General features: G+C 34.0%; 1 protein-coding gene across 4 annotated transcripts in view; it reads left to right on the forward strand.

Annotated features, from left to right (window-relative positions):
• Positions 1-4,109: 4,109 nt before the first annotated feature.
• The window catches only part of ITPRID2 (ITPR interacting domain containing 2), a 128,887-nt gene continuing 112,758 nt past the window's right edge, over positions 4,110-20,238 (forward strand). For 2 of the 4 annotated variants that reach the window (XM_056794097.1, XM_056794098.1), the window contains exon 1: positions 4,150-4,262. The gene's annotated coding sequence lies outside the window, so the exon portion shown is untranslated. Of the gene's footprint in view, positions 4,263-20,238 lie in introns of all 4 variants that reach the window. The other 2 variants (XM_056794096.1, XM_007494467.3) reach the window with 2 other exon arrangements.

Raw genomic sequence — 20,238 nt, forward strand, 5'->3', positions numbered from 1 at the left:
CAATTAGCACCCCACTCCCATTTGCCACTAAATACCAGGCACCTTTTACAGATCTAACAATAAAAATAAAATAAAAATATTTGCTCCCAATACTTCCAGGGTGTACTTTTCTGTCCCCAGGGGAGTAAACTCAACACTTAGAAGTTCTTACAAAACATTAATTTTACCTAGTTCATATCCAAAGATGACCTTATGAATCCTTGTTACAACTTCACTGGCAAGGATCCTAAAGACCAGATATCCCTCTTTGGTCCTTAGGACATCGACACTGTGCTATTGTAAAATTCATGGATTCTGTAAGTCTGGGATGCTGTGGTTTCCTCCAGACTTTTCAAAATCTCAAGGTTTAAGAGGTTCCATTTCCTCCACCAAAAATAGGAAAAAAAAAACCCACAGAGGGCAAAGACCAAGGCCCATATCTATGAGGCCACAAAGAATTAGAGGAAAAAGCCCTAAGATGTGGATCTTTACTGCATAGTATCTCACTGGGAATTGCAAACAAGAGTCATAAAAATTTCCAAGAACAAATGTGGCGACAAAGTGAGGAGCTAAAGCTGACAGACCTATACAAATGAGTGGATGGAGAAGAGGATGAGATAAAGTTGTGGCATAAATGGAGCTTCAGAGCAAAGGATCACATGCAAAGGAGAACTGGCTTAAAGTTAGTCCAGCCTAGATGGTGTTTACCACCCAGTAAGGGGTCAAGTACTGGGCATATTCCTAGTGATGGAATGAAATGCAAATGACCAGGAAAACTGAAACAGCTCCTGACCTGTATATAATCTTTAACCCTTATCTTACTAGAAAGATTAAAGGTTGCTCTTGCGTATACACACATTTATTTCCAGCTGACCAAATATTAGAATTCATAGTTGCTGGCAAATAACACATGAATATAAAACATACATAAAAATACATCCATCCAAAAAAATACATCCATAAAAATGAAATATCTCCATTATTGAACCAAAGATTCTATGAGCAATATAATTAAATCTGAAGTATATAAGAAGGAAAGTTTGTGATTATTAAATAACATTGTATATAATTAAACAGTATGGAGAGCTTCTTGCCAGAACCTTAGCTTCATGTTAAATAAATAGCCTCAGTAAAATTATTTTATCTGTCTTACCTCAGCTTAAATATCTAGAAAATGAGTTTAGCACTAGTATTTTTACAGATATAGGCCCAATTTTAATTACTGTTTAATTCCTGTCTGGCAAAATATAAACAATTTTATTTTTGTGATGGTTTTTGGTGTCCACCATAAACAACACTTCCCTAACTCTCTTATTAAAGAAAATAGTCATGATATAAAGATATGAGGCTTCTTATATATTCCAGAAAATTTTGAACTCTCTTGTGTTTTGCCTTATTGGTGTTTTCATATCTATGCCTATATATAGATATTCACACATAGATGTATATAAAATATGTATCTAAATATTAAAATATATGTATATGTTATATGATACATTTTCATCATACTTCCCCATGACCATATTTGCATTGAAATCATTGAATGCTCAAGTGTGAGCTGATTTAATTTGAAGAGTTTATGGAGTTCATAGAAAAGTTCTACTAATTTATTCTCTGCAATAGGTGTTTACACATAAAGTATTTTCATGGTTCATGTAACAAAACATTTGCTCATGCTTATGAGTGCTACAATGCAAGATTACCAGGTATCTGATAAATGGAATTTTTCTTGTTCCTTTCTGTTATGAGAAAAAAGCAACAATTAGTTCCTATATTCTACTTTTCCTATTTCCTTTTTTCTATATTTCTATATTCTCTAAGAAGAAGGCATGGTTGTCTTTTCATTTAGCTGCCACTTTATTTTGTCTTTTGATTTCATTTATAGCTAGAGGATTAAAATGGATATGATTAAATTCTTCTCTTCATATCTACTTAATGATCACTGAATAAGGACTTTCCATTTTTGATGTCAACAGTTAAATTAATGTGTATAAAGTCTCTAAAATCACATGATTCTTTGCCCCTTCTCTTCCTTTTTCCATCACTATAGTAATCCCTGCAGAAGTAGAAGGGGAACTCAGAGGTCTGAGGGACAATTTTGTATATTTATTTTTAGTGGTTTGACTTGGCTAAATAACTAACATGTTACCAATATTCAGATTATTGGTGATAATCCACTAAGTACTTAGGTTGATTCTCAGAAAGCATACTACATTCCACTGCTTTTCTATCAGAGCTTGTACTTTACAGGCATAACTTTTCAGAATTCTAAGTCACCTTCAAACCACAATGAGGGGTTCAAGATAAGATTTTGTGGACTGAAACTGATGAAGACAAACCAATTGGCTTTAAAATTTGCTTTTGGGAGCATCTTTGCCTATGTAATTGCTACACAATAATAGTCTTGGTCATTAACTATTTTTCTAAACTCTGATCAGTGAGAACCCAGGATTGGGTACCAGCTAAATAAATAACCTTTAAAAATTAAATTCATAGCTTGTCTCCTGTTCATTTACAAAAAGAAATGTAAAGGGGCAGATGGGTAGCTCAGTGGATTGAGAGGCAGTCCTAGAGACCAGAGGTCCTAGGTTCAAATCTGTCCTCAGACACTTCCCAGCTGTGTGACCCTGGGCAAGTCACTTGACCCCCATTGCCTAGCCCTTACCACTCTTCTGCCTTGGAGCCAATTCACAGTATTGACTCCAAGATGGAAGGTAAGGGTTTATATTTAAAAAATAAATAAATAAAAGGAATGTAAAAAACCCTTAAAAAGATATATTCTGAACAAGGCTCAAACTTTAAAGACCGGAAGAACTCTTACAGCAAATATTTTAACAAGGTCTTCGGTTGTGCTACCTTAGATCTAAAAGGTTTTATAGAATCACATAATATCAGAGTTAGAAGAGAATACATTGTTTACTTTTTAAATGTAAGGAAACAAAGTCCCAAAGATTGAATAAGTAAAGAATTATATTTAATGAAATCACAGCTAGTCCTTTAAGTGGAAGCATGTCTGCCTATAATAAGTAGAATTTGAACAGTTTAAAAGACCTTCCTTCTCTAATCTCCCTCCACAGCCTACCACATTTCCTGAAATTTCAAGCTTTGTTAACTCCTGTGGGTTAAGATAATAGTTCTGCATGTCTACCATTATCATGAGAAGGAAATTCATTATTATTGATCAGTATGTCTATAATAGATCAGTAAATTGACGGAAGACTATAAAAGAGGTACATTTTGCTATATTGGAGTATATAGCAATATATATGTATACACACACACACACACACACACATATATATATATAAATGGAGAGATTTATAGCATGATTAGAAGGCAAAACTGAGTACTTTGGTCAGCCAGGGGATATATGAGAGTGCTAAGTACCTAACAAGAAATAAGAATATTAGTTTGCGGAACAGGAAATCAAGAATTAAAGGGCCTCAGTATAAAATTTAAAAGTTTGCCTTAGGTTTGATTATGGAAATAATCTAGGACCTCGCTCGGCACATTGCACATAGCAGGCACTTTAGAAATGTCTTGTTTTGTTTTTTAAGAAACTGAATCATAAGTCAGTCTAATCTTAGAGATCACTTAACTTCCTGTATATATATCTAATGTTGCCACCAAGGAAGGTGAGACTAACTTTTGAGTAAAGAAATATAATGCTATTTTATTGTGTTAGAGTTGCCTAGTTCACCCCAGTGACTAATTTAAGCTGCAGGCAGAATTTAGGAAGGTAGCATTCATTACTAGAAGTGGCACAGGGCCAGGATAATATTACCACTATGTCTCTATCTCTAGAACTATCTCTCACCTTTTCATTGTGTTTCTCCATTGACAGATACAACAATACAGGACTAGAACTTAAAATGAATAATATGTGTCAAGGAAGTGAGACAGGTATGTAAATAGAAGGACCTGAGAAAGGAATAAGCTAATGGAATGTACAGTCTATTAATTAAAACTGCTTTTCAAAATGAACAATCTGATGTGTTTGGAGGACTGTTATCAGTATTTCTACATTCTTAAAACATTCTCTTTAGTCTGCCTCTCACAGCAGATGTGGGCTAATTGCTGTGAGTTAATTGAAAAGGATTGTTTCCTCGTTGCCAAGAAACAAGAGATTTCTGACAATCTGCAGTCCAATATGCTTACAGATCAAGCTTCCTGATTTTTCTTTCAGGATTTAGGAGTATAGGCTGCTGTAATTCAGTTGTTCCCTGAGGAGCACAGCTCTAATACAGAGGTGGTCAAGCAAGCTTTCTGTTACAATTTGGAAGGTAAGAATTGGATCTTGAAAGTCATTACTTTGCTCCATGCACAGAACTTTCTGAACCACCTAAGTGCGTTGGTTTTTGGGAAATCTGTGTATTTAAAAGGAGAAGGGTTTTTTTTTATGTTTTGGGTTTTTTTTTTATGGGAAGGAAAACTTTTGTCTAAATTTGTAATCTTTTGATTTTCTGCCACTGGAAGATTCTGGGAAGAGTAGATAGGTGTTCTGACGAATGTCTGTTTGTGCTGGCATAGTTTGGAACTAAGTGTTCTAAGAGTTTGTTTCTTGTTGGTTTCTGGGTGGCAATAACACATATACTAGCAAATCCTCAATGCATGTCAGGGCTAAAATATTGGAATCATTGCTAATAACTATTTTAGTATTTATATGAATAATGAGTTTATGTTGCTTAGAGAAGTTACAACATTTACATTTTTTTAATTTAAGAGTTTTTACTGTACCATGTTTCGCCTTATATTTGCCAATGTTTTTCTTAAATTTTCTCTCTTTATCTCTTTCATTTCATATTTGTCTTTTCCATTTTTTGTGAGTTTTTACTGTACCATGTGTAGTCTCACCTTATATTTGCCAATGTTTTTCTTAAATTTTATCTCTTTATCTCTTTCATTTCATATTTGTCTTTTCCATTTTTTGTTGCTCTTGGAGTTGATTGAAATAAAGTTTGTCATGAGTTTAGTCCTTCCATGAAAAGTAAAGTAAAGGCATTATCAGATAAGCCATCAATCAGTTCTCGATATAAAAGCTCTATGACATAAATTTATTTTATGGGATATTTGTGTGGATAAAGTACTTAAAATGACATTTTCAATCTAGATTTCTACAAGATTTTTTTTACCCTTTATCCTTCCCTTATTTCTCTTTTTCTTCTCCTTCTTTACCTCTCCTTCCCTCCCTCCTTCCTTCTCTCTTTTCTCCCTTTCTCCTACCCTTATTTTCCTTTCTTTCTCTTACTCCTTTTTCTTTCTTTTCTTCAAGTTTACATATGTACTTTCTTCCCATTATTCTAGTTGATGAATAGTTATCAACATTTCAATAGTAGAGCTCTTCCTTCCTTCCTTCCTTCCTTCTTATCTTTCTTTCTTTCTTTCTTTTCTCCCTCTTCTGGAACATTGTCTATCTTATTACTCTGCTTTTCTGTTATGATTAAGTTTAGTGGTTAGCAATCTGCATAAAATAAATGATGCAAGTGTTTGCTTAGTAGTAATATTTCAACCCTGAAATTATTAAAAATCAGAAACCCTACTGATTTATGCAGACTTAAATTGTATTCTGCAAATCTGGTGATGCATACATAGATCAGCATAAAAGTTTTGAATACTGAACATTAAAAGTGTTACAAAATTGTGCATAAGAAAATAGAGAGAATTACTTTTCATCCCCCCTTCAAGTTCAAAATGACCTGCCTTTGCCTTGACCCTTTCCTTTTACCTTAGAATATATCTTTTGAGAGTAATTTATCTCAGTGTATAGGAAGTTATCCTAATATTTATGAATACTTTTTTCCTGATTCAGAACTTCAAGTTACCTAAATATATATATATATATATATATATATATCCTATACACTATGATTTCTTATCAGAAAAGGTTGTTGCAGCAATATTTCATGGGAATCTTATGCTTTTAGTTTCATGAAAATGATCTCTAAATTAAATAAATTTGATGAAGTGAAAACTGGACATAACAGAAAAATATTATGGGTAAATGTACTCTACTTTCCATTTACTTTAAGCTGCTAAAATAGAAATTTTTCCCTTTCTTAAATTCACTAGACTTTTAGCAAGGTTTAAGTAGTCTGCTAATAATCACAATCATGTATCATACTTAGATTCAAAGTACTGCTTCTAAGACTCAGAAAATAGTAATTTGAACTAGCTTATCTGAGTTTGTGCACAATTAATTTTTATAAATATGAAGTTTTATTGTTACCAAGTTTATTTTTGTTGGTAGCACATATTTGTTTCTAGGTAAGATGTTATCAGACTTATATTGTTTCTTTCCTCACTTTATAAGAAACTCTGATCTTTACCTAGAAAGAAAATTTGTCTAATCTCAGAGCATTGTGGCCCATAAAAGTACTTTTCACAATATTTCTCCATGAGTTCCATCCTTACAGCTGAAAGACTTATTGGAATTCATTTAAAAAGTAATTTTGGAGAATGATTTCTGGTGATAATCACCACTCTTTATTTAAGACAGTTGTATCACTTATGATTTAGGAAATAAAGATATGAGATGATTACAATATTATAGAGATAAGATGTAAATAGACATTTGGTATCATATATGAAAATCCTTTACTGAAATGTTCTTATTTCCCATTCTAAAATATTTACAAGCTGTTGGTAATAAATGAATGTTTATTCAGATTTATTTGATGATCCTTTGTAGAAGTTACTTCTAAAGATGGTTCAAGGGGGAAAATGGAGGATTTGAAAAATTTCAAAACTTCAACAATAATTAAAATAGAATGTAGTGCCATATAGCTCAAGATAATTCAAGTCAGAGTTCACTTGCAGTCTTTTCTTCTTTTTTTAGACTCCTGCTTTCTGTCTTAGAATTGACATGAAGTTTTGGTTCCAAGGCAGAAGACAGATAAGGGCTAGGTAACTGGGGTTCAGTGACTTAGTAGGGGTCTCACATCTAAGAAGTATCTGAGGTTAGATTTGAACCCAGGATCTCCCTACTGTAGTCCTGGTTCTCTTTCCACTGAGTCACCTAGCAGGCCCTTCATTTGTCATCTTAGTCAATTCAGAGAGCATGATAATTCTAATGCCATAGAAAAAAATATACTTGGAAAGGACCTTGAAGGTCATCTAGTGCTTCAGTCTGAACAGCTTCTCTACTTCCAGTGATGGAGAGCTCACTACCTAATGAGGCAGCCCATTCTATTTAATGAGAGTTCTAATTCCTATAAAGTTCTTTCTTTTATTGAATCAAAGTCTTAGTCCCTGATACCATTTCTCATAATATGTGGTTATCCAGCATCTGCTTCCACTGATGGAGAACTTTGAAAACCCATCTCATTCTGAAACACTTTTTAGTTCTAGAATTCTCTTCCTAATAGATGACATTTATTTCCCTTTAACTTCTTATTCTTCTCCTTTGGAATCAAAGAGAACTCCCTCTCTACATGGGAGCTCTTCAAATGTATAAAGGTAGCTCTCTTTCACTGGAAGTTTTCTCCAGGCTAAACATTCCTTTTTCTGTAATTGCTCTTTATATGATTGATGTCCAGACTCCGTGTTGTTCCAATGCCTCCCCTTTGGATACTGTTAAATTTTTTAGTAGCCCTCTTAAAAATGGTACCCCAAACTCAATACAATACTTATGGCTAACCTTTATTTAGTACTTACTAAATGCTGGGCTAGTAAGTACCTCAGACTGAATTTGAACTCATATCTACTTGACTCCCAGCTAATTACCCTATCCACCATATAGCTTCCCCTACTCAGATTACTGAATAATATAGCCTTCTAAGGAAAAGAATAAATATTGCTGTTAGCAGTCACTCAAGCAACTGGCATTTATTAAGCAATTATCATGTGGCAGGAATTGTGCTAAGAGCTAAGGATGCAATAAATGCAGTCCCTGCTCTCTAGAGGCTAGCATTCTAATTCTAAATGTACATACAAGAAGAATGCTGAATAGATGGAAGATTGTCTCAGAGGAAAGGGAGCAGGAGACAAGGAATAGACTTCTATGGAATGTGGGATTTGGGGTGGTTCTTGAATGGAGTCAAAGAATCAAGGAGATAAAGGCAAAGATGGAGAGAATTCCAGGCATGAAGAATGACTGGTGAAAAGTCCCATAATATGGTGACACAGTCATGTAACAAGGACAGTGAATAGACCAATGTTGCTGAATCAGTGTATTTAGGGTAATTAAAAAAAAAAAAGAAAAGTAGTAGAACTAACTTGTGAAGGGCTATCCTTTGTGACGGGCACTATACTTCTCTTAAGTCACTTTAAGATTTCATTAGCATGTTTAAATATTATTTCACACTACTGAGTGGTAGTCAACTAAAATCCTCACATATATTTTTACAAGAACATTGTACAAGTAGGTCTTTCCCATTGTGAACCCAAGTGCAGGGACATGTATCATCAGTAAATTTTACAGATTATTTTCAGTCCATTGTTTAAGCCTCCTGAGAACTTTAAAGGTTTTCCTTCCCTTCTCCTCTCATCATCTAATATATTAGTTTGGAGGAAAGAGGGCTATCTTTAGAGTTAGAAAGACCTGGGTTCAAGTCATCAGTCAACCAATAAACATTTATAAAGTATCTATTGTATACCATGCACATTACCAGTGTTTGGAGATATAAAGAAAAAAATGAAGTATTCATGTCTTCCAAGAACTTGCATTTCATAGGTGGCACCATGTCCATAAATGAGTCTGTACAAATCACTTGCATGCATTAACTCCTTACATATACACATGCATGTGTATACACACATGTGTGCACACAGGTATACACACACGTGCAAAGAGTACTACATGCAGGCAATACACATATATGTATACATATGCATGTACATGCAAATATATACATACAGGTGTATTGTGTATATACATGAGATACAAGGCATATAAACATTTAAGTGACTTGTATAGATTCATTCTTGAACATGTTGGCATCCTAATAAAATACAAGCTCTTGGAGGAAATAAATGTTTCATTTTTGTCTTCATTTCTCTAAACAGTGGCATAATACATGGCAAACACACACTTGTGTATGTATGTATACTCACATATATTCAAGTCCCTTGTATGTGGATATACTCTAATCTCTCCATTCTCCATATAACTCGAAGTTGCAAGAAGTTGCCTTTAGTGAAAGAAATCTGCATTAGTGGAAGAAATTTATATATCAGTCGTTCCCCACACCATGAAATCACAGGCTGTGCTGTTTCCCTCCTCCCTTCTGCCCCGCAAAGATTATTATATATTTCCTTCCAGGTCTTTCTTATCCAAAAAATTACAGGAACAGCTGTATCTCTATCCAAATCAGAGTAAAAACACTGGATTGGATTGGGTCAAGTATAAAATCCAGCAGTATGCAAGTATAGTTCTCCTTCAATGGCTGATACCAACCTAGAAATCAGAGCTCATTAGATGGGACTGTTTAACCATTTATGAATCTACCTAGCTATATTATTGCTGTAGATACATTTCTTCATTTTATTTATAAGGATATTATAAGAGATTTTGTCTTATGTCATGAAATCAAGATAAAATATGACTGTAGTAGCCCTCTGATTTGTCAATTTAAAGATAAGCTAGATGGTGGCATGAATAGACCACTGGGCTTGGAGTCAGGAAGATGAGTTTAAATCCAGCCCAGATACATACCAGGTGTGTGACGTTGGGACTCTGCATAAGTTTCCTCATCTATAAAATGGGTATAACAGTAGTACCTATCTTCCAGGGTTGTTGTGGGGATCAAATGAGACAATCATAAAGACATAGTGCTTGATACATAACAAATGCTATATCAATTTTAATTTATTATTATCATGATTATTTTTCTCCATGATGGAGAAGATAGAAGTAAAATGGGGGTTGATTATTACTACTTTCTCTGGACATGTTCTGTCTTGACAATGTTCCTTTTAAAATATAATGCCTAAAATGGCACACACTATTCCAACCATCATCTGACCAGCACTTAGTACAATGGGACTATTATCTTACTTGTTCTCAATACTGTGCTGCTGCATCAATGCCGCCTAAAATCACATTATCTCTTTTTGAAAGACATTTGAGAGACATTGCTGACTCATAGTGAACTTATAAGCAGCTGAAACCTCTAAGGCTTTTGTACATGAATTGCAGTCTGGTTACTTCTCCCTGATCCTGCACTTCTAAGATGTGCTTTTTGCTTTTCTAAAACTGTATAACAGTAAGATAGGAGTGTAAACAAGTTTAATAAAATGTATTAAATAATAATTAAAAAACCTGTGTAACAACTTTGCATTTATCTCTTTTAAGTTGTTTCTTCCTACTTTCAGCTCTTCATTACCCTTGAGGAACTTTTTAGTTTCTAATTCATTAATAATCCCTCCCAGACTTACGCGTCGGCTATGGGGGGTGGGGGGGGGAGGAAAAGAAAATGATCTATGTCTTTAACGAATAATGCTTGGAAATGATCAAATAAAATATATTAAAAAAAAAATAATCCCTCCCAGATTCATGTCACTGCCAATTTGGTAAACATACTATCCTTATCCAAGGTTTTGTTTTCCCAGGTTTCAGTTATCCACAATTAACCCAAAGCTCCGGAAATCTGCCTGGGGCAGCAGCATACCCTGAGCTGCAGTCTCTTTTGCTTCTACTTTAACTGTTTCTTTTAAGGATTTCTTTTTGGTGTGTATGGTTGGTCAGGAGGTCATGGAGTGCTGAGTGGAGGGTCAGGAGCAGGGAGAAAAGTACATAAATATGGAGGCCAGATAGGGATTCTTGTATATCTTGGTTTCAGCCATTTGTATAAAGTCTTGGAATGCAAGGAAATGGGGGCCTACTGTATTTCTGTCTTTACTTAAATCATTTATTCTTTAAAAAGTCAACTAGGACTGGGTATTGCAGTACAGCAACAGAAACCATCCTCTAAGTGCACACTAAAAAGTGGAAAATTGTTCAGTTAAACAATTGATCTTGCCAGAGCTTGGAGAACTCTGCTACACTTCAAGAATCCATGGTCTCCTTAATGTCACAATAAAGCAATGGACTAGGACTTTTTGTGGAATTTGCATGTCTTCAATAAAAAATCTGCACATATTAGAGAGCTCCTTGTGTAGTCAAATCTCTTTACTCAAATGCCTCCCCCATTTCTACTTTATTGTATCGTTTATGAATTCATTATCAGAATTTCCTTTTGGAAAACTTTCCATACTTTTTGAAACACCAGAGAAATCTAGATCTTATACTATTTCTACTCCATTTGGCTTTTATGATGATGACAATGATTTTAAATACTCTAGAATTTTAATACTCTAGAATTTACGGACTCTAGTTTAAAAAAAAAAAAACTTTTCCTCCTTTATTTTACCCTTAGGAGGATAGTGAAATACTTCTTGATAGGTGATAACTTCAGTGAAAAAACATCTGACAAAATTTTTATATGCCTCAAGTATCTCTCTAGAATTCATCCACTTAGTTGTAGATAGATGCAACATTCTATCAATGGAGGGAGTTCTCACCCTGAGTTCTGCCTTCTGAATAAATCATAAATCCTCCAAGTATCTAGGAATTCATATCATTTAATGGCATTGTCACAGTACAGTTGCATTGCCTTCATTGCCAAACTAAAGTAAAGAAATGCTGTTTCTTAAAAATGTGGAACACAATTATTATGTATTTTACTGCAGAGTTGGACTGGTCACAGATTAAAAAAAAGTTATTCCCTGGAGAATATAGCACATAAAAAGTAGTATTGATAAAAACTTGGTCAGTTTATGATCCTACATTGGTATCAGTTCTCTACTCTGACACAAAAGTTATTTAGAAGTGCCACCATTATAAATATGCTTATTTTTCTCATAGAATTCATTCTTTTTTTTAAATTTTACTCATTTATTTATTTTTGGACATTATTTTTTTATTTGGTCAATTTCAAACATTATTCCTTGGTTACAAAAATAATTTTCTATTCCTCCATCCCCTCCCTCCACCCCTCCCATAGCCGAGGCACAATTCCACTGGGTATTGCATGTGTCCTTTATCAGAACCTATTTCCATGTTGTTGGTGTTTCCATTAGGGTGTTCATTTAGAGTCTATAACCCCAGTCATATCCCTCTCAACCCATGTCATTAAGCAGTTGTTTTTCTTCTGTATTTCTGCTCCCACAGTTTCTCCTCTGAATGTGGATAGTGTTTTTTTTCTCCTATATCCCTCTGGGTTGTTCAGGATCACTGCATTGCCATTAATGGAAAAGTCCATTATATTCGATTGTACCACAGTGTATCAGTCTCTGTTTACAATGTTCTCCTGGTTCTGCTCCTTTCACTCTGCATCAATTCCTGGAAGTCATTCCCGTTCACATGGAATTCCTCCACTTTATTATTCCTTTTAGCACAATAGTATTCCATCACCAACAGATACCACAATTTGTTCAGCCATTCCCCAATGGAAGGGCATCCCCTCATTTTCCAATTTTTTGCCACCACAAAGAGTGCAGCTATGAATATTCTTGTACAAGACTTTTTCCTTAGTATCTCTTTGGGGTACAGACCCAGCAGTGCTCTAGCTGGGTCAAAAGGCAGTCTTTTAGCGCCCTCTGGGCATAGTTCCAAATTGCCCTCCAGAATGGTTGGATCAATTCACAACTCCACCAGCAATGAATTAATGTCACAACTTTGCCACATCCCCTCCAGCATTCATTACTTTCCACTTCTGTCATGTTAGCCAATCTGCTAGGTGTGAGGTGATACCTCAGGGTTGATTTGATTTGCATCTCTCTGATTATAAGAGATTTAGAACACTTCTTCATGTGCTTATTAATAGTTTTGATTTCTTTGACTGAAAATTGCCTATTCATGTCCCTCATAGAATTCGTTCTTGCAGAAAATGACAAAAATCATTTAATTCATTGAAAACCTGAATTTGCTTGCTGCAATAGTTTGTTGACTACTGTATGTCAGGGCATGAAGTTAATTGTATAATCATCAACAGAGATGTTTACATAAAAAGTGTTGCTACCTTCTTTTCTAAAGGATTGTAATATTCACATTTGACTCATACCACATAGGGCATTTCAAGTTGGTAAATTTGTAGAGCTTCAAAGTAGGGAATTCTTAATCCTGGGATAATGAACATCTGTTAAAACAAACTATCCAATTTGAAGCACCCTCTCCTGATTTTTTTAAATAAGATGCGGGAAAAGAATCATTGTATAACTTCCAAATTTTTTAATCTGCTCTTGAGATGAGAAAAAAATGGTTATTTCTATGTGCTGGAATATGAAAGAGTGTTCTCACCACCCCATTTTTGTAAGGGGTAAGTCGAGTTTCATTTGAATCAGGGTACTGCCATTTCCTACTCTGATAAAATGTTATTCAAAAAATGAAGGGCTTAATAGGTGCTCTTTATTCTTCTAAACATATTGATTGCAGCATTTCTAATTCTGAATGAGAATTAGTGGCAGTAATTTCATGTTGAAGAAAGAGAGCCAAATTGGGAAGGTCAAGGGGGAAAATCTTAGCAGTTTCTTGGTAAGGGACAAAATAAGAATGTTCTAGAAAATGTTCCATCATTTGAATTAGAGAGGGCATCAAATAGTTTAAAATCCCTTCAAAGTTAACAACTAATAAATCCCTGAGGATAATCTATGGTCATACAGAATAAAGCTCTGGAAAAAAAGAAAAAAAAGAGTCTTCTGATTCCCAAGGAGTTTCTCAGTAGGTTTCAGGAAGACTATGAACTTGGTTGAGGAAGAAAGTGCAATTTCATTTCCTATTTATTCATTAATCGCTAGCTGAAATTTAGTATTTTCTTCCATTGTTCTGAAAAGAGGTCACTGGGTTTCAATAGATTGTTAAGGGTTCTATGACATATAAAAAATTAAGACCCTATCTTATAGGATTTAACAGGCAAGCTATACCTTCCTGATGATGATTTCTCTGGGAAAAGCCAGGAAGGGACATTCATAGTATTCAAAATATTCCATTAGATGTCCGAAAAAAGTTACTGAATAATAATCGTTCTCTGTCATCAGCAATTACAGCCTAAAAGGTATCCCTTTAATTTCCTTGCTAGAAGCAAGACTTCTAGTCCCCAGGGACTACACCCAAAACAATGAATCATCTTTGAAATGAGGAAGCAAAAATGTTCTTCAACTTTCCCATTGATTCATAAGAACTCAAATATATACCAGACTCTTAGAGGAAAGAGGGCTTGGGTGACAAGTAGGAGGCACTGATTAGTGTTAGCACTGAAAGATCTGATCATGTGACCCTTGACGAGTCATTTAACCTTTGTCTGCTTCACTTTCTCATCTGGAAAATGAGGATAATAACAATATCTATTTCCCAGGTTGGTTGTGAGGATCAAATGGGATAGCTATAAAACATTTTACAAAACGTAAAGCTCTATAAAATGCTAGTTATTATTTATTAATGATTATTGCTATTTTTGGCTTGTCACACAAAGAATGGGCAAATGACTGTTTTGACTTTGAATGTATACATTATTTGCAAATAGTTTCTGGATATGGTCTTCATTTCCTGATTAGGTTAGGAACTGCTTTTTATTTACTTTTATTAACTCCAGAACCTGCACATACTGCTTAATTATCCTTCAGGGATTGGTTGGGTCATTGGTTTTATGAAACCAAGGAAATACTTGAGATTATGAACATTTTTTACAAATCAAAGACACTTTGTCACTTATTACACATTTTGCTTACTATTTAAAATTTCTATCATTCTATCTATCATACTTAGATTTAAAAAAAGTTTTGAGTAATATGCTTATAGAAAAAACAAAACCTTTTCTTAGTGTGCACTGCTGTCAGAATCTTTTGGATGATGGTCAAACCCTTTTGTAATTTCCTATAGTACTTTTAGCTTCCTTTTGTACCACTTATTCCAAGTACATTTATGTAATGTTGTAGAGATGCCAGATATTATTCTGTGTATTGTATTTTAACATAGCACCAGCTAAGCTTACTCCAAATATCTTAAATCAGTTCAGAGATGAAAGCAGAAATACATATGTGCTCATATGTTTATATTGTAGCTTATTAGAAAGTTCTATATTGGAGATGAATTTAGCTCTTGATCAATTTCCCATCAATAGAGGGTAAAGGAGAAAGGGTTATTTGAGAGTCTTTTTTTAATCTTTTAGTCATTGCTAATAACAGCTGGGAGTGGGAGTTGAGGAAGAAACATTTTTATCATTCATTGTTATCATACAGGTTTCACTGAGATGAGATAAAATGGAAACCTAGCCCAGCAGCTTCCCAGAAAGATTGCTGAATATGAATCTAGGCTAAGTGATGATTTTTCACTCTTTTCTCCTTAACTCTTTAACATGGGATCACAGGAAAAATATATTTAGAACTGGAAGGGACCTTAGAGGTCATCTATTTTAATTCCTTCATTTTGCAGTTATGAAAACAGAGGTCCAGAGAAGAAAAATTCATCTGCATATCATCATACAGACAGAAAATAGCATAGCTGAATTCAAACAGACTCTCTGATTCCAAATCAATTTAATTCAAAGCCACAAACTTTTATTGGCCACCAATCATATGCAAATCCATTTTCTGGGTGTTGGAGATGCAAAGAAAAATCAGAATGGTTCCTGGGCTCAAGAAAATTGGTAGGTTGCATGTTGTCCTTCGTACTAGGAGTCTAATGGAATGATAATAAACATGTCTGGAAGCAAATCTTGTTTGTACTGAACTAACTTCCTTAAAACCTGAGTTTTAACCATAGTCACAATATAACTTCCTTAGTCATTCATCAATGGGTCTATAATTAGACTACCACTGCTGACTATTTGATATTTTTTACTTAGTAATTTAAATATAATTGCTATTATATTTTAATGTCTTATCATCACTAAAACATTAAGGACAGAGAATGTATCACAAAATCACAAAGCTGGAAATAGCATCATAGTTCTAGAGTTGGAAGACACTTTAGAGATAATCTAACTCAAATTTGTCCTCAATAAATGAGGAAACTAAGGCCCCTAGAGGAAAAACGAGTCACTCTGGGTCACATAGGTATTAAGTGGCAGGGCCAAGATTGAAACCAGGACCCTTTGATTTGAAGGTGAGAGCTAGTTTCATTTCATTGTCTTCCCCAACTTATTGGGAAATGGTCCCCTTCCTTGAGATAAATACCTCTAGGCATTTATTTAGTCTAGTTCAAGTGCCTCATACTAGACCTTTCCTGATCACCCCATTTGCTAGCACTCCTAAATAGCATTTATTTACCATGAAAATAAATCTATATACATGTTGCCTCATCCTAATAGAATATAAGGTTCATGAGAGCAAGGATTTTTTTTTATTTCATCTTTTTTTCTCCATTGCCTGGCAGTGTCTGAAACTAAAAACTTGTGGAAATTGATCAACTGTGAATGACTTAATTAGCAAGGGATTCATGACCAAAAAAGCTATCTCCCACCTAGAAGGAACTAACAGAGTCTGAATACAGATTGAAGCAAATCATTTTTCACTTTATTTCTCCCATAAAGTCTTCCTTAAATGTAAGCAATATGTGCCTCATTTCACAACACTTTAACATGGAAATATATATTTGTGATAGCACATGTACCACTTACTGCCATCTTGGAGAGTGGGGAAGGGTGGGTAAATTTTCAGAAAACTTTATTTAAAATTGCATTGACATGTAAAGAAAAAAAGAACTTGTGAAATTGAATCAAATTATTACCTACCTACCACCCATATTACATGTAATAAAGGGTCTAGATTATAGTTTTGCTGAGTATTTACATACTTATCTTCCCAAACAAACTCTAAATTCCTAGAAAGTAGAAAAAGTGCTTTAGAAATTGCTCTCTTTTGCCTCCTCCTTTAAGGTAAAAAAAGTTCTTTTCTTACAATAATCTGTTCCATAGATAGTTTAAGGATTATTCTTATAAGGAAACTGAGGCCCAGGGTTTTATAGAGAGCAAGTGTCAGTTTCAAAAGAAGCTTTATCCTGACTCCAAGGCCAGTACTTTTTTCATTGCCTTATTTATTGACTTTTCTATGCAACACCTAGCATAAAGTAGGTGCTAAACAAATATTTTTCTAATAATTGCATTTCTTCATTTACAACAAATAATTAAAGTGAACTGTCTTATTCAACATTTATTAATTATCCACAGTATTTTATCACTATTAGATGCTTCATAGCTGCATTGACAGTCTCTAATATCTAAATAACTTTTATACTGTAGGCTGATTTAATATTTTCAGTTTCCAAAGCATTTTTTACTCATTTTACATTATTTCATTTTATTTCTACAACAATTATGTGAGGTAGATAATGCAGGACATATTATGATCCTAGTTTTGAATATGGGAAAACTGAGGTACAGAGAGTTTAATTGATTTGCCTATAATCACACAAGAGGTTAGTTGCAGATAGATTATGAAAACTCAGACATCTTGACAACCAAATGCTTTTTTCACTTTACCAAGATGCATTCTTTATTTATACAATTTTTCAGCTTGATAAAAAAAAAAAACCCCAACCATTTTATGTTTTCCTAGAATACCTTATATCACTAACGGGCTTCCAGCAAAATCTGGCTCAACCTTTGCTGAGTATATTATGGGGAAGATTCTTATTCTACCTAAATCAAATTGGACTAGATGGCTTTAGAGACCCTTTATGACTCTGTGAGATTCTATCCTTCTATTAGTCTGCACTCTTGGGGTCATCTGATCCACTTCCTTTTTCCCTTCTCCCCAATTCTGCTCTAGGTAAGTGGAAGCCTAAATAATTCCTAAGAAATGGTTGTCTATTTAGTTGCTTCAGAACTTTATTTCCACTGACAGCTATTGCTGAATGAATAGATTATTTCTCTGACAGTAAAGAGTCCTTATTCTTGATAAACCTTTCCAGTAAAGTGTCTTAAGACAAACAAAGGATGAATTTCTTACTTGAGAATTTTCTACCTAATTCAGGTCTCCACAGGCCATCCAGGAACAAGACTCCTTTGGTTACCAAGGTCATGAATGTGATTTTGTCCCAGAGGCTTAAAACCAAATAAAAGCAACAGCGCATAATGTCTTTTATTTGTTCAGTGGACACAAAGCATTCATCTTTTTCACTTATGCACTACAGATGATTTTTTTCCTCCTTGTATTATGAGAGAATAAGGATTTTTAATTGCTTAGCTGAATTAATTTCCTAATGGGTCACAAATATTTTAACTAAAATAAGGAAAAGTACTTAAAGGAGAATGTAACTCACTTCTGTGTCTTCAACACAATCTATCATAAAACATAATTGAAATAATTCTGTGACCTTTATGATGAAGAAACGGAAGTGGGAGAAACATTTTAAGAATGTTTTCTTTGTCTCCCACTGTTCTGTACAAGTACTGCAAATGGCTAGAGAAGTTTCAACTCAGAATTTTGCCAGACAAGCTAACTGTGGATAAGATTTCATGCATTGCTGATAAAAACTAATGGAGGGGAAGTCAAGGCTGTTTTCACATAGGTTTACATCATGGAATTCTTTCTTGGACTCTTCCAAGTTATTAATAATCAAAACCTGTTGTAGATTATAGCTTACTGTATGGCATATGGTAATTTCTCAGGCACCAATAGCTAACTTGAGTTAATGGATAAATGGATTTTCATCAACTTCTTGCCTGTGGTTGAAAAATAACATTCTTTCCCTGTGTTTCTTTAATCCATTAAATATCCCTAATTTGTCTTATTGGGAAACTAAGATGTGGCATAAAATGTATGTGCATATATATGCTCATATATATATATATATATATATATATATAGAGAGAGAGAGAGAGAGAGAGAGAGAGAGAAAGAGAGATAGAGGCAGATTCTTGGTAGAGATGTTGGAAAAGAAGGGCAGAGAGAAAAAATTTTAGACATGGCAAACATGTTTATTTTATTTGACTATACATATGTTACAAAGTAGATGGTTTTTGGAGGGAAGAATTAACAAATGTTATTAGAGATACAAAATAAAAAGAAGAGAAAATAATAAGAAGAAATAACTATAGGAGAAAAAATAAAACTCCAAAGGAGACATAAATGAAAAATATATTATTCTATTAAATTCAATGTAATATTAAATTCAATACTTAAATTGAATATAAATTCAATTCTTAAAAAAAGAAACATTTACAGATGTTCATGGGCTCACATATAATCTTTTTATTTTGTTCACAATGTATTACAATGTTTCTGTTTATTGATGATTGTCAGGTTCATAATTTAAAAAAAGAAAAGAAAAAAAATTTAAATCCATGACTCAGATCCAAAAAGAAAAGAAAGCATAGGCAAGTTCCATTGGATTAATTAAAGAAGTTGAAAAGGGAAAGGAGTTAATTCGAGTGGTAATTATGTATTAGGTCTTTGAAATATCTTATCCATCTTTCTTCCCTCTGCAGGAATCTAGGTGATATTCTAGCCTCTGCTTAAATACCACCACCAAAAGGAAGATCTCAACCTCATAAGGCAGCCCATTTTCTTTGTTAGTAATGTTGTTTTATTATTGTTGTTCATTCAGTCCTATCCAAATCTTTGTGGTTCCATTTGGGGTTCTCCTGGCAAAGATGTTAGAATGGTTTGCCATTTCCTTCTCCAGTTCATTTTACAGATCAGGAAACTAGACAAACAGGGTAAGTGACTTGGCTAGGATCACAAAGTAGGTGTCTAAGGCTAGATTTGAAGTCATAAAAGTGAGTCTTCCTGACTCCAGGGAGCTATATTCACTATGTCACTTAGCTGCCCTTTATTAGGAATACTTTGTTATAAAATCATATTCACTTTGAGCTGAAAATTTCCTTCATGTAATTTTTATCTACTGGCCCAAGTTCTGCTCTCTGCATCTACAAATAATAATTTAATTCCCTATTCCAGAGCAATCATTCAGATTTTTTAATTTTTTAAGATAAGTATTGTTCTTTCCCTTTAAGTCTGCTCTTTTCTAGAGCAGTCTCTACTCCTTTTATTCTCCTTATCTGATACAGTTCTAGAGCCTTCATTCTTTTCTAAATACTCAAAGTCTGTCAATATCCCCATTAAATCATGGCACCTGGAATACTTTAGTTGTAGTATAATAGTATATAGTAGTATAATAACTGATTATTGTGTCTTAGTTAAGGCAATTATTATGTTCTTTGTTGTTACTCAAGAATTGTAGGTGAACAAATGACTAACTGTGCCAAACCTGAAAATATTTTTGAAGGCCAGATTGGATCTAAAAGATATATTAAATCTAAGCTTAATTATTAAAATAACTGT

Source organism: Monodelphis domestica, chromosome 4 (assembly GCF_027887165.1).
Source record: "Monodelphis domestica isolate mMonDom1 chromosome 4, mMonDom1.pri, whole genome shotgun sequence".
Lineage (NCBI taxonomy): Eukaryota > Metazoa > Chordata > Mammalia > Didelphimorphia > Didelphidae > Monodelphis > Monodelphis domestica.